General features: G+C 37.3%; 1 protein-coding gene across 1 annotated transcript in view; it reads left to right on the forward strand.

Annotated features, from left to right (window-relative positions):
- Positions 1-15,918, forward strand: part of LOC143034658 (UDP-xylose and UDP-N-acetylglucosamine transporter-like) — a 251,693-nt gene that overhangs the window by 19,409 nt on the left and 216,366 nt on the right. The gene's annotated exons all lie outside the window — the stretch shown is intronic.

The following is a 15,918-nucleotide window of genomic DNA, read 5'->3' on the forward strand; positions in this document are numbered from 1 at the left end:
GTGTACAAAAGAAGGAAGTGTAAGATAAATGTGGGTAAATGTAAGGTGACGAGATGTACAAGGAGAGAATGTGGCAGCAAATTGGAAATATGTATTAAGTGAGACTGGAGGAAGTGGACAGCTTTAGATGCTTGGGTGCAAATGTGGTGGGGAAGGGAGGAGTGGAGGTAGAATCTAGATTGAGAAAAGCAGATAAATGCCTTGGGGGATTAAAATGTGTAATGAGAAATAGATGATAGGTAATGGATGCTAAGAGGAAATTGTATGGAGTGATTGTGCCAACAGCACTATATAGGGCAGAAACATAGGAGAGGAAGAGAGGATTTTGAATGTGTTTGAAATGAAATGCCTGAGAAGTATGATAGGGGTTACTAGGTTGGATAGAGAAAGAAGGAGAGTGGTGGTGGAGAGGGAGTTGGAAGGCAGGGTTGATGAAAGAGTATTGGGATGGTTTGGGCACATGGAAAGAATGAGTGAAGAAGTATTAGAAAAAGGTGTGGAAGGCAAAGGTAGAAGGAGAGAACATGAGGGGGTGACCAAGAATGAGATGGATGGGGTAGAAGGGTCATTGGGAAAGAGGGGAATGTCTGTACAAGAAGGGAGAAGACAGAAAATGTGGGTGTATGGAGAATGGTTGTGATGCATGGAAGGGAGTGGGCAGGGGGATGGGGGTGTGAGGGAGTAAGTATAAATGATATTCTGACACAGCCCAAAGGGATTTCTCTCCATCTTCTCTTTTTCTGCATGAGGGGACAGAGAGGGGGGTCGCTGATTAAATGAAGCAACCTTGCTGTGGATGTGCTGTCTTGCTACATTGCCTCTGATCCAGAGCACTGGGTGAGATGCAGGGATGACCTATCATCCAGGAGGAGCCAAGATAAGAGGGAGGGCTGAGTGGGAGTGGAGTATGAGGGGATGGAATGGGTAGGAGTGGATTTTATGCCTTTGTTTTTTGGCTACCTCCCTAGTAAGGGGAAAAAAGCCATTGGTATATGTATGTATGTACTAGTTGTGTGGGTTATATATGCTTTGAAGCCACAGTCATCACTCATCCACACCCTAAAGTCTTTCAATGTTTCCTTTGTTTCTATTTCCTCTGCATCCACTTTGTACCAGCACTCTTTAAGATATTTGTTTGGCCCATATTTTATCGGTTTAAACTTCTTATCATTAAATACCATTTTGTTTTCACTTGACCCCTTAAATACTGCCTCCAGGTCTTTTTGCAAACTTTTGGAATCCTCTGGTAATTTCCTGAGAGATCCTGGTATTGTCCATGAATGAGAACTCTTGGGATATCCTTACCTCCTGGTCTGTGTCACTTATTATGACCTGGAAGAGCAGTGGATCAAGCACTGAGCCCTGTGGCACTCCACTAGTTACTATTGAGCTTTTTGACTGGGTTTCATCCACTATTACTCTCTGTTCTCTATCACTTAGGAATTCATGAAGCCATAGTCCCAGTGTATTTCTTTTGAATCATAGTATTAAAAGTAAACTCCTCACACATCTTTTTACTTTACAATTGAACTTTTATGCAAACAAAGAACACAATATTTGTATGACAAAGGTTCAGAAAACAAAATGAATGACTGAGCTAGGAAACAAGAATATGATGAGGGTTGTGGTGAATTATACTCATAGGTGACTTATTTTTCTACCAGTTCCTTATATTGTGGTGACCTGAAAATTGTAATAAATGAAAGTGAGGAAGAAGCAGTGTCATTAGTATCACAAATTACCCTCTCATTAATGGGCAAAATGACTTGTGGGGAGGCATTGAAGCTGCAAGCAAATGGTGTTGATAAGCGTCTGGGGAGTGAGTGGCCAAACTCCCTATCAGTGGCTCTGTTATAAAGCTACAATCACTATTATTATTGTTTATGCTAAACTGGCTTTTCTTGTCCCTGGCTTGACAGCAATACAGTTATTTGGTCACACCACTCACCAAATTTGCTTGTGGAATCAGCTGATCATAACAGAACACAAACCACTATGGAGGAAGCACTTCTAGGATTCACTCTGTCCTCATTTACTCTTGTAACTTTTATGCCAGTGAGGCTAAGAAGACAAAAAGTGAAATGGCTACCAATAAAAGATAGAATTGTGTATGCCACCCTTGTGAGGGAGTTGTCCCTTAAGACTGCTAGGGCTTCTATGACTTCCACTGAATGCATTTTCCAAGACCTTATATTGGTGGGTCCCAAAATAATGAAGTAAGACGCAAAGTTCCGGGGTGCCATATCTCCAGCACAACATTTATCAATCACACTTCAATATTTAGCTACCGGTAAGAGATACTTCTACATGGGTATGCTGCACCTTGCTCTGGCTTTCATCATATTTATCATGCTCTTAACTTCTTTAATATCAATTATCCACAAAAAGTAAATAGAGAAAAAGGTAAAATTCCAGAATCACACAAACACAAATATGTAACATAAAATTTACGTTGTCCAATAGCTCCTAAACTAATATATCCTATCCTAGCCTTACATGTTGAAATTAGATAGGTTATCTGGTATTACTGACCATGGACACTAGGCCTGCAAATTATTTTTAAGGTGTAGATTTGTGAAAATCCAGTCACTGGGAAACAAAATCATTGAGATTTGAGATTGAAAAGATTTAAATTCTTTTGATATATTGGTTGACACCACATGAACTCATGAAATTATCCTGTCCACTCACAGTTTTCATGTGCCTAAACAGGGGAGACAAGGTGGAAGAGCTGGATTATTTAATTCTTACATATTTTTTCTCATATAAAGGTAAGAAATAGGTTAAATGTCACAAGCTTTGAATATATCAATATGAATTTTAGATATCAGAATTGGTGTATTTCAATTATTGTGGTTTTGGTCAAATGTAGATGTGTTTATTGAAGAATTAGTGCTCTATTGGATATGCTCAATAGAATCTCCTGTAATGTGTTTATTGTAGGTGACTTTACTTGTTACTTGTAGTTCTTCCTTATCTGGTCCCACTCCATCAATGGTGCTCCACATGACCCTCACATGAATAAAGATCTACTTCAACTTTATAATCTATATTCCTCTTTGATTGTGAGGTCTTCCATATTGTAACATTCAGAGAACAGGAATGTCTTGAGTTTATCTTTGAAACCTTGGATACTGACAATATATTGTAGATCGAGTGGAAGACTATTATAAAACCTTAGGGAGGCTGACTTAAAAGAGTAAAAACCAACACATGATATAACTTGGGGTTCAAATAGGGTTAGACCTGAGTCAGCTCAATAGGTGTTTATGCCTTCCTCAGTATGGTAGACCACCTCCAGTAGACTCCTTAAGTATGATGGTTTCCAGTTTGTAGAATTTGAGTCATCACACATATTTTATACTTAATTCTAGTTTTTATGGGCAACCAGTGCAAATCAATTAATACAAGTGTAATCCTATCATGATGAGATACACCCTTAATCTTGCTCTATTCAAAACATTTTGTAACTTCTCAAGTTGAGTATTTGGAAGATTACAGTATATAGAATTACAATAATCAAGTCTAGTAACAACACAGTTACCGTATTTTCCGGCGTATAGTGCGCGACTTTTTTCCGTTGGAAGTGCCTAAAAATGGGGGGTGCGCGTTATCCGGTGGTGCGCATTATCTACGGCCTACGATAAAAATTCTGCGGCTGTGTGTGTAATTTTTTCACAACGTGACGATGTTGGCCGTCGCAAAGTCGGGAGGCACACTTCTCCGTGACGTTCCGTGAGAACAAGAAGAACAGCCATGGTGACATGAAAGAATACGTCAGCATGGGCTACCGTATATAAATATTTGGTATAGGTAGGTATCTATTGAATCTTATTTTTCATGTTTAAATAGGCCTAAACACCATGAAACATGATCAATATTCATGATATTTGCCCATGTTCACAGCATCCTAGTTTGAATTTTTATGTTGGCTTTGTTGCTTCACTTTAGGTATGGTACAAATTCCGTTGCGGCCATTCATAAACTCGTGTCAAACACCTGACTACAACACCCTCTTTCGGGAGTTATATTAACTAAACGTCACCTCGATGAGAGACTGTCCTATTTCACCACTGTCATTGCAGGTTCAAAGCTAAAACGAAACAGTCTGTAGTTTGTTTCAGTATTAAATAAAAAATGGTAAAGACGAATTATTTCCTCAAGATATAAAATGAAAATTTTCTGTAAAAGTCCCGAATTTTTTCTGTATATTCTACTTTCAATAAACTTTTTTTAGATCATATTTCCTACAAACTATTTAAGCTACAAAGTAATAAGGGACCAACGCACAACACAAGTCATATACAGTACCGGAACATGTAGTTCCGACTTTTTCTTAGTTGTGTCCTGATTGATGCCTAAACTGACACTTAATTTAGTGATAAATCAACAGATTTCCCAGCGGTGGCTCTAGCCAATGAAAAATACTTCTCCATGTAACCTCGTTCACATGATATAAATACCGAGGTAAAACTGCGTTATAGACAAATGTGATCGGGCATGCGCGTTATACATCGGTGCGCGCTATCTCTGTACTGAGATAACGAAGTGCATGGGTGCGCATTATAACCCGATGCGCACTTTAAGCCGGAAAATACGGTAATTACAATTTTTTTTGGAGAACTTACATCAATATATTTCTCAATAAATGTTAATACAATCATATAAAGTGCAAATAATGTATGCTCACCAGTGTATCTGTCCATTCATATGTTAGATTTGATCATTAGTAATGCAACAAATAAGTGTCTTGTAGATGATGTTGGAGTGGAACAGGGTTTCACCATTTCTCCAGTTTATAAACTTGTTTGCTGATGATAATGTGCTTATAGCAGTATCAGAGGAGGGATTAAGGAAGTTAGTGACAGAGTATGGAAAGGTGTGCTGAAGAAGGAAGTTGAAAATAAATGTGGATAAAAGTAAGGTGATGAGAGATACAAGGGGAGAGGATGGCAGCAAACAGAAGTGAGTATTAAGGGAGAGAGGCTGGAGGAAGTGGATAGCTTTAGATACTTGGGGGTGAATGTGGTGGGAAAGGGAGGAGTGTAGGTGCCAGTAGAATGTAGATAGAGAGAAGCAAATAAATGCCTTGGGGGATTAAAAAGTGTAATGAGAAATAGACATTTGGGACTGGATGCTGAGATTGTATGAAAGGGTGATTGTGCCAACAGCACTGAATGGGGCAGGAACATGGAACATTCGAGAGGAAGAGAAAAAGTTTAAATGTGTTTGAGATGAAATGTCTAAGAAGTATGGTAGGAACTACTAGGCTGGATAAAGTGAGGAACGAGGAGGATAGCAGGGGTGGAAAAGGAATTGGGAGATAGGGTTGATGAAAGAATATTGGGATGGTTTGGACACATGGAAAGAATGAGTAAAGAAATATTAGTAAAAGAAGTGTGGAAGGCAGAGGTGGATGAAGTGAACATTAGGGGGCAACCAAGGATAAGATGGATGGACAGGGTAAAAGGGTGCATTGGGAAAGAGGGGGAGTCTGTTGAGGAAAGAAGGGAGAAGACAGAAGATAAGGGTAAGTGGAGAATGGTCGTATATGGATGATGCTGTGATGTATGGAAGGGTGTGGGTAGGGAATGGGGGGTGAGGAAGTATGTATTTACCTAGTATTTACCTAGTTGTATTTTGCGGGAAGGGGAGCTATGCTCGTGTTGTCCCGCCATTGTATCTCGCAGTGTCTAGTTTGTTTTTAAACTCATGAATGGTTTTTGCACATACTATTTCATTATCCAGTTTGTTCCAAGTGTCCAAAACTCTATGTGGAAAACTGTTTTTCTTCAGTTCTCTTCTATAGCTATGTTTTTTTATTTTCTTACCATGTCCTCTTGTGTTTCTTTTGTCCCAGTTAAGTAAGTTCTCTCTATCATGTATCTCTGTGCCTTTCATGATTCTGTAGATGGTCAATAGGTCACCTCTCTTCTTTGCTCCAGTGTCGGTAATTCCAGTTTAGCCAATCTCTCCTCGTATAATAGGTTTGCAAGTGCAGGTGCCATTTTTGTAGCTGCTCTTTGGATTCTTTCTATTTTCTTTATATTCTTTTTGGTACTGGGGGACCACAATGTCGCCACATACTCTAATCTAGGCCTTATCAATGTAACCAATATTTTTTTTATCATGTCTTCGCCCAAGTATGTAAATGCCACTTTTATTGATCTTAGCAAGTTGTAAGTCTCCCCGACAATTTTGTTAATCTGTATATCATAGGACAAGTCGTTCATGATAATTACACCCAAATCTTTTTTGGATCCTACTTTCTTTACTTCCTTGGTTCCAATTGTATATTTTCCTGATATTCTGTTTTTGCTTTTTCCAAACTCCATTATGCTACACTTCTTAGTATTAAAGTCCACTTCCCATTTCTGACTCCAGTTCCATACCCTATTTAGGTCTTCTTGCAGTGCTTCACAGTCCTCATCAGTTTCTACTTTCCTTAACAGTTTGGCATCATCAGCAAAGAAGCTCATGTAGCAGTTCACGTCCTCGTCCATGTCATTCATATAGATAGCAAACATTATTGGTGCCAGTACAGATCCTTGTGGTACTCCACTGATCACCTCTTTCCAATCTGAATATTTTTCTCTGAGCACTACTCTCATCTTTCTACCAGTCAGAAAGTCCTCCATCCATTTTAGTAGGTTTCCTTGTATTCCTCCTATGTGTTCCAGTTTTTTTAGTAATTTTCTGTGTGGTACTTTGTCAAAGGCTTTTTGCAAGTCTAGGAATGCACAATCAGCCCATCCATTTCTTTCTTGCACTATGTCTATTAGTCTTGAGTAAAAGCATATTAAGTTTGTGGTGCATGATCTTCCTTGTCTGAACCCGAATTGTCTTGGGTTTAATATGTTGTTGTCTTCCAGATGTTTTACCCATCTATTCTTGATTATTTTCTCACAAATTTTGGCTATAGTGCTTGTTAGTGATACTGGCCTATAGTTGGTGGGTTCTTCCTTGTTTCCTCCTTTATATATTGGTACAATGTTAGCGTTTTTCCAGTCCTTGGGTATCTTTCCTTCTTTGAGTGAGCTGTTTATTAAGATGTGTATTTTGTCTGTTAGTTCTTCTTTGCACTCCTTTAGAATCCAATTTGCAATACCATCCGGGCCATGTGATTTTCTGACATCCAGTCTTGATAGATGTTCTGATATTTCTTTTAGTGATGTTGTAAACTCACTCATGTGGGGAGATTGCTTGTTATTATCTATGTCCCAATTTTGTATTTTCTCTCTGGTGAAGACAGATTTAAAGTGATTGTTCATGACTTCGGCCATCTCTAAATCTTCTGTGTATTCTATATTTCCTTGGCATAGTTTCACCATTTCCTGTTTGGTTTTAAGTTTACCATTCACATATCGATAGAATAGCTTGGGTTGATCTTTGCATTTGTCTATAATATCCTTCTCATGGTTCCTTTTTTCCTCTCTTCTCACATTAACATACTCATTTCTACAGTTTATATAAATTTGCCATTTGCTTTGTTTTTTGTCTTTTCTCCACTTTTTCCAAGCTTTGTCCCTTCTGTCTTTTGCCTCACTGCATCTTTTGTTGAACCAACATTTAATGTACTCACTCTCTTGCTTTTGTCTTGGTACATGCCTGTTTACCCCTTCATTGTAATTATCCATCAATATATTCCATTTCTCTTCCACTGTTGTCTCTTCCCTATAAAATTTTTCCCAGTTTGCATTCCGGAAGAATGTCTTTAGTTTTGCAAAGTCTGTTTTGTTGTACATCAATCTTCCTTTCCTATGCTTTTCGTTCCTCTCCATGTCTATTTCTTCCTTTAATACAGTTTCGATGAGGACATGGTCACTCTTTCCAATTGGTGTCTCGTACTGGACTTTATCCACTATTTCAGGTTCTGCTGTAAATATTAGATCTAGTTTCAATGGCTCTTCATTGTTTCTGTACCTTGTGTTTTCAGGGACCCATTGGGTCATTGTGTACTCCATGGTCATGTCAAGCAGTACATTGCCCCACGAGTCATCTCCTCCTTGCACTGTCATGCTGTCCCAACAAATTTCTTTGCAATTGAAGTCCCCCATAATTACCAGATTACCCTTACCCATTAGTATCTCATTTAGTGATTTTCTTGTATCTTCTAGCATTTTTGTATGTTCATTTTCTTTCCAAGCATTCGTTTTTGGAGGCACATAGGTCACCACAAACTTTCTGCTTTTCATATTCTTGCCTTCGACTTTTATCATGATCAGTTCAACATTACCTTTGCCCTCTGCAATTTTTGTCACCTTTAGGTCTTTCTTGGCCAAGAACATGATTCCCCCTCCCTGTTTCTTGTCCCTGTTTTTTATCCAGTAATTGTATAGACCTTGTCCAATAACTATGGATGGTATTTCACCTCTTAGTTTAGTCTCTACAATTCCCATTATGTCTGGTTTTGCTTCTAACAGATAATCATTGAGTTCGTTCAGTCCTGAAATTAGTCCGTCAATGTTGGTATAGGCCACTTTTAATTTTCTTCCTTCTCCCTGGTTTCTTCTGTCCTTGGTTTTTTCGTTTTGATGCGCCATTGTCTTAATCTCAAGTCTATTACTCTCCACTGGAATTCTTTGCATTCTGTCTCCGTTCTCATCAAGTTTTTTTCCTTTGCTTCTTCTCTTAGTGCCCTTTCTTTTTCTAATTCCTCAGTACTCATTTCTCTTTTTATCCATATCTTATTGTACTTTTCACTCTTTGCCAAGTTGCCTACTTTTTCAAATATGTCTTCTACTACCATTTGTGACCTTAGTTTTATCTTTAGAGGTCAATTCCTATCCTTAGTATAGCGACCGATTCTATAAGTCTCTTCCAGGTCTATGCCTGAATCTCTGTCTCCCCCCTGAATTTCATTTAGGATTTCTACTGCTGTCTCTTTTTCTTCTTTTTCCCTCATGTACCTCGCCAATCCTTGTTTTTCCTTTAGTCCATATACCACAATACATTTTTTCCTATCTACTGTATCCCTGACCCAATTTGCTTTTTCGTTAATCACTTGTATGATTGTGTCTTTTGCATTATCCTGCATTTGCTGCTTGACTATTTCTTTGAAAGCAATTTCCTTACTTTCAACGTTTTCCTTCCACTTCTTAATTTCCTGGATACTATCCCCACCTAGGTTCTCTTCGATCTTTTGTCAATTCTTGTAATTTATTGTTCACCTCCTGCTTTAGATTTTCGCTATTGTTATTATCATTAGTTTTCTTCTTTTCATTATCATTCTTCAGTTCATTTATATTTGATGAAGCCTGAAGGGATTTCTCATCTTCTCTTTTTCTGCATGAGGAGATGGAGAGGGGGGTTGTTGAAATACAAATATTTGTTATTATGCATCTTGTGTTGTTTTTGATTGAATATACAATAAAATGTATAGTGGGAATTTTTCATTTGATTTACTGTATGATCTGTGTATATTTGCATGTAATATGACAAAGTTCAGTTGCTAGGCCTGAGAGTTTTTTCCCACACTAAGGGATGACATGCCATTGCAAGTCAATAATGGTGAAGCCACAGTGTAGAGAGGTTGATGTGTAAACTATTGTCAGAACATAAAACTTATGTGTGTCAAGTAATTGTGCCTTTGAAGAGCAATAAACAGTTAAGTGCTTTTCTAAGTGTTTACATAATACCCATAACTTTTAACATAGGTTATGGGCCCAGGACACATTATTTTGTGTGCTTAGAAGTTACACTGCATCACAGCGAATAGTGGCAGAATTGAGCAGGGCAGTGTAGGCACGTAAACACGAGTGAACATAAGTACTTATTATGTTGCATTTTCTTTGTTTTTGTGACACAGACTGACAAAATGGAGCACAGTACAATCAACCTCACACTGTTGAATGATAAGAACTATCCTACGTGGAAGTTGCAGATGAAGATGCACTTGATTAAAGAAGAAGGGACACTGGATAAATACAATAAGAAGAAAGCCAGGGCACTGGCCTTTATTATACTGTCCATCGACCAAAACCTTCTTTATTTGGTCGGGGATCCAACTGATCCATGTACTGTGTGGAAACTACTACAGGGCACTTTTCAAAAGAAAACCTGGTCAAATAAACTACGACTCAAGAAACAGTTGTACAACATGAAGTTACGCCAGGAGGACAGTATGCAGGAACATTTGAAGTTCGTTGAACTATTTGGTGAACTCACAGTGGTTGGCAACACCGTTAACGAGGAAGACAGGTAATTATCTTGTTATCATCATTGCCTGACAGTTATTCAGTGCTTGTGACAACACTAGAGGCTTTGCAAAGTGTACCAAAGTGGGAAACTGTGACGGAACATCTTCTACATGAGGAAAGTGTAGTCTTATGAAGTCAACAAACAATAACAGTGCACTTGTTGCTAATAAAATAAAGGCATATAAAACAGTACAGTGTTTTGAGTGCAAAAAGATGGGGCACATCAAGAAAAATGTTTGGGTTTATTTGAAGAAGTGTAAAAATGAAAAAGTGAACTATGCCGTGGGAAATTTTTAAAGAGGATGAAAAAGAAATAACATTGGTTGCTAGTGCTCTGTCTGTGAAATCACTATTCAAGGCAGGTAGTTGGGTAGTTGATTCAGGTGCTACTCAACATATGTCCCATAAAAAGGAACTTTTTTAAAGTTATGAGAGACTAGAAATGCCCTTGTTTGTTGGAGTAGGGGATGGTAGAGCTTTGAAAGCTTATGGGGTAGGTGATGTTTGTATTAAATTGAAACTACCAAATGATGAAATAAGTAATTGTACTGTTAAAGATTTTCTCTTCATTCCTGAATTTAACTTATAATTTGATGTCAGTACCTAAGATGGTTAAGCATAAGAAGACTGTAAATTTCCATGAAGGTAAATATGAAATTTTCAACCAAGAAAATGAGTTGTTGGCTGTTGCAAATTTAGTAGGGAATTTGTATTTTCTAGAATGTGTTAGTGATATTGCAGCTGCAACAACACTTGACTCTGTCTCCAATTCTGCACCTGTTGCACAGTCAAAAGAGATGTTATGGCATCGCAGGTTAGGCCACCTTGGCATTGATAATCTTTGTAAATTAGTTAGGAAAGATTTGATAAATGGTGTCAACAGTTCTCTTAGAGGTGACTATTTTTTTGTGAAAGCTGCTTTGATGGTAAGAATCATAGACAACCATTTCGATCATCACTGAAGGACAGAGATAGAAAACTGTTTGAATTAATACATACTGACATATGTGGGAAGCTTAACCCTAGTTCTTTGGGTAATGGTAATTACTTTCTGACCTTCATAGATGATGCTTCTAGGTATACATGGGTGTGCATTTTGACAAATAAGAGTGATGTTTTCAACAAGTTTGTAGAGTGGAAGACATTGGTTTAGAAACAATATGCTAAAATAAAAAAAAATTAGATCAGATAACAGGGGAAAGTATATCTCCAATGAGTTCCAAAATTATCTTAAGAAGGAGGATATATGTCATGAAACTATTGTACCTAAAACTCTTGAACAGAATGGTGTTGCAGAAAGGAAAAATCCCTGGTTGAAACCGTAAGAGCAATGCTATCAGATTCAAACTTACCTAAGTCATTTTGGGCTGAAGCTCTAAGTACAGCAGTCTATATTAGAAATAGGTGTCCAACAGCTGCTCTAACAGACATGACACCATATGAAGCTCTTAACTGCAGGAAACTTAATGTTGAACATTTAAGAATTTTTGGATGTGTATCATATGTTCATGTACCTAAAGATGAAAGATCTAAATTAAATTCTAAATCTAAGCACTGTGTTATGTTAGGATATGGATCTACTACTAAAGGTTACAGATTGTATGATGTAACTAGTAAGAAAGTAATTTACAGCAGGGATGTAATTTTCAATGAATCTCAAATGTATTTTCTTGAGAAGGAGTGTGCTAATGTTGATTCTGTTTCAGTTGAAAAAGTTGATATTTCCATTCCTGTAGATAAAGATGAGAAAAATTAAAATGAAGCTCTTGAAATGCATGTTAGGCGGTCTAATAGAGATAGACGTCCACCAGAACGTCTTGGTGAATGGGTTAAAATTTGCGATGCACCATCACTTGGTGAACCATAAACTGTTGAGGATGCTTTGAATGGACCTGAAAAATCTCTGGAAAGCAGCTATGCAGAAGGAAGTATCAGCTCTTTCTTCTAATGATGTTTGGAATTTGACAGAGTTGCTGGAAGGACAAACTCCCGTCAAATCAAAGTGGGTTTTTAAAAAGAGAATTGGACCTGATGGCTCAGTTTCTTCTTACAAAGCTCGCTTAGTCACTCAAGGCTTTTCACAGAGACCCGGTATTGACTATGATGAGACCTTCAGTCCCTGGTTAGGTTTGAGTCAATATGTACCATCTTATCATTAGCTGCTCGAGAAGGATTAAAGATCCATCAGATGGATGTATCTTCCATGTTTCTCAATGGAGAACTGCGTGAAGAGATTTACTTAACTCAACCCAAATCTTTTCATGAGCCTGGAAGAGTTAGTATGCAAACTAAACAAGGCCATTTACAGCCTCAAACAAGGTCCTAAATGTTGGAATGAAAATTTTGACAAATTTCTTACAGACTTGCATTTTGAACAAAGTCCTAGTGATTCATGTATTTACCTAGTTGTATTTTACGGGAAAGGGAGCTATGCTCATGGTGTCCCATCTTCATATCTCATTTTATCTAAACTGTTTTTAAATTCATGAATTGTTTTTGCACACACCACTTTTTTGTCCAACTTGTTCCAGATGTCTATTACTCTGTGGGGAAAGCTGTTCTTTTTCAGGTCCCTTCTATAACTGTCTTTCTTGATTTTCTTTTTGTGTCCTCTTGTATTTCTACTATCCCATTTTATTAGATCCTCTCTCTCAAGTTTCTATGCCTTTCATGATTCTATAGTTATCATGTCTAATATGTCTGTAGTTCAAGTTTTGTTAGTCTCTCTTCATATGATAGTTCTGAGAGTGTTGGTGCTAGTTTTGTAATTGCTCTATGTATTCTTTCAAGTTTTGTTATACATTTTTTTGTACTTGGTGACCACATCGTTGCTGCATATTCCAATCTTGGTCTTATCAAGGTAAATAGTATTTTCTTCACCATTTCTTCGTCCAGGTATGTAAAAGCCACTTTGATTGTTCTTATTAAATTATAAGTTTCTCCAAAAAATTTGTTGATATGCTTCTCAGGGGACATATTATTCATAATAATGACTCCCAGGTCCTTCTCATTTTCTACTTTTTTTTTTATTTCTTATTCTCCCAATTTATATGATCCCACTATTCTTTTTTAGCTTTTTCCAAATTCCATTATGCTACACTTCTTGATATTGAATTCCATCTCCCACTTCCTACTCCATTCCCATACTTTATTGAGATCACTCTGTGTTAACACTTGCATGTATGATAATGATTTGTGTATAATTGCATATAAGTTGATGATGTCATTTTAGCTTTTAAGTCCCTTGATATTATTGCTGAGATTAAGAATTTGTTGAGTGAGCATTACTTGATGAAGGACTGGAGAATTGAACTACTTTCTAGGTGTACAAATTGCACAAAATAATGGTAAATCTTCATCAATCAATCTGGATTTATCAAAAGTGTTCTTAACAAATTTGGCTTTGGTGACTGTAAGCCTGTATCCACTCCATGTGATGTAAGCAATGTTCTTTTAAAAGACTATCATGAATCAGATCTCTTTGATACTACTAAGTATCAATCTGCAGTTGGCAGTTTATTATTTTTGTCCACAAAAACCAGACCAGACATTTCATATGCAGTATGTGATGTTGCAAAGTATTGTAATAAACCTTATCAACAGCATTGGTCAGCAGTTAAGAGGATCTTCAGATATCCCAAAGGAACAATTATAGTTGGATTGCTCTATGCTAATGATGATGTAAATGAATGTGTAGGTTTTGCTGATGTTGACTGGGCTGGTGATAGATCTGACCATAAATCCACATCAGGTTACTGTTTTAGGCTCGGGACTAGTGGACTGATTTCTTGGTGCTCAAACAAGCAGTCGTGCGTTGCACTCTCAACTGCTGAAGCTGAATATGTAGCACTATCTGGTGCAGCACAGGACGCTGTTTGGCTTAAATCTTTGCTAACGGATTTGAAACAGGATTGTCAAAGTCCTCTAACTATCTCTGAGGATAATCAGTCTGCTATGATTCTTGCGAAGAATCAGAAAGATCATTCTTGTACCAAACCTATTGATGTAAAATTTCATTTTGTGAGAGAGTTGATCAATAACAAAACCATTGGTGTGAAATATTGTCCAAGTGATAATATGTTGGCTGATATATTAACCAAGGCACTCCCTGTAGATAAGTTTAAAAAATTTAGAAAAGGGATGGGAATGACTGAACCAAAAAGTGAATGAATAGAATTTACAAAAACAATACAATCTGAGGAGTGTTGAAATATAAATATTTGCTATTATGCCATCTTGTGTTGTTTTTGATTGAATATACAATAAAATGTATAGTAGGAATTTTTCATTTGATTTATTGCACTGGGCAACAACAACAAAAAATTTTTGCCTGGTGTTTGAGATATTTTAGCGAATTCTTATGTGGTTTTGCCTGCTAAATTCAAAAATTAATTCAGTTTTTCCCTATCAGGTCTAGTTTTTTTACTCTTATTTTCATTTTAGTTACATTGGATGATAAAAATCCTCATAAAATCTTCTCGAACAGTATACGACAATTGATATTTGGTGGCTTTTGGAATTAAACAAGACTGTTTCCTTAACAAAGTATTTTATTCATACATGAACAAAACATAGGAAGAAATAGCGAGGCCATTATACAGAAAAGAGCACAAATATAAAAATAAAATAAAAGCTTTATGGCAGAAAATTCAAGGAATAAATTTACGTTTCTTTGTGCGCCGTGAATGTTGAGCCGCTGGTGAATCTCGTTTTAAACACCAGCAGTAGTCTGCCATTATCACAGAGTCCCAACGTCCTTGGTACCGAGTTTCCATCTCCTTGATGTCCTGATGAAATCGTTCGCCTTGTTCATCGCTAACATCTCCGAGATTTTCAGGAAAACAATCAAGGTGACTGAAAAGAAAATGTATTTTGATGCTCATATTTGTACCAATTTCACCAAAAGTTGATATTAAGTTGGCAACAAGATCCTTATAGTTGTCACTTTTGTGGTTGGTTCCCAAGGAAATTTTGCACTACTTCAACAAATGCGCACCATGCTGATGCTTCAGGTTCACTCATCGTTTTCATGAAGTTTGTGTCCTTCAAGAGCTTACGGATTTGTGGTCCATCAAAAATCCCTGCTTTCAGTTTTTCAATCGTCAGTTCTGGAAATACATAGCAGATATATTTGAAACACTCCCCATTTTTGTCAAGAGCTTTGACGAACAGCTTGATCAGTCCGAGTTTGATGTGCAAAGGGGGGAAAATTATCTTATCTCGCTCAACTTAAGGTTCTTCCAAAATATTGACAGCTCTACATGGAACCATATTTGTTTGAGGCGGCCAGTCTTTCTTAACATAGTGGTTTACTCAGTCTCTGCTGTCCCACATGCAAAGAAAGCATGGGTATTTGGTATAACCAGATTGCTGTCCCATGAGAAAATTCACCATCTTCAAGTCAACACAGATGACCCATTTATGATCATGGTACCGTATCTTCTTTAAAACTAACTTAATTTCTTCATATTTTTCCATAAGAGTTGTTGAGCGGGCAAGTGGGACAGAGCCATACAAATTCCCGTTGTGCAACAATACACTTTTTAAACTACACTTGCTGTCTATGAAAAGACACCATTCATCTGGTTTATATTCCTCAATACCAAGTTTTTTAAGAAGCCCACTAATATCTCTGCAATAAACCAACTCTCCCTCTTTTATAAAGAAACTCTTCATGCCGACTCCGATAAAAGGTTATACGGACACCATTCTCTAGAAG

Source organism: Oratosquilla oratoria, chromosome 17 (assembly GCF_046742065.1).
Source record: "Oratosquilla oratoria isolate Oo_2021 chromosome 17, ASM4674206v1, whole genome shotgun sequence".
NCBI lineage: Eukaryota > Metazoa > Arthropoda > Malacostraca > Stomatopoda > Squillidae > Oratosquilla > Oratosquilla oratoria.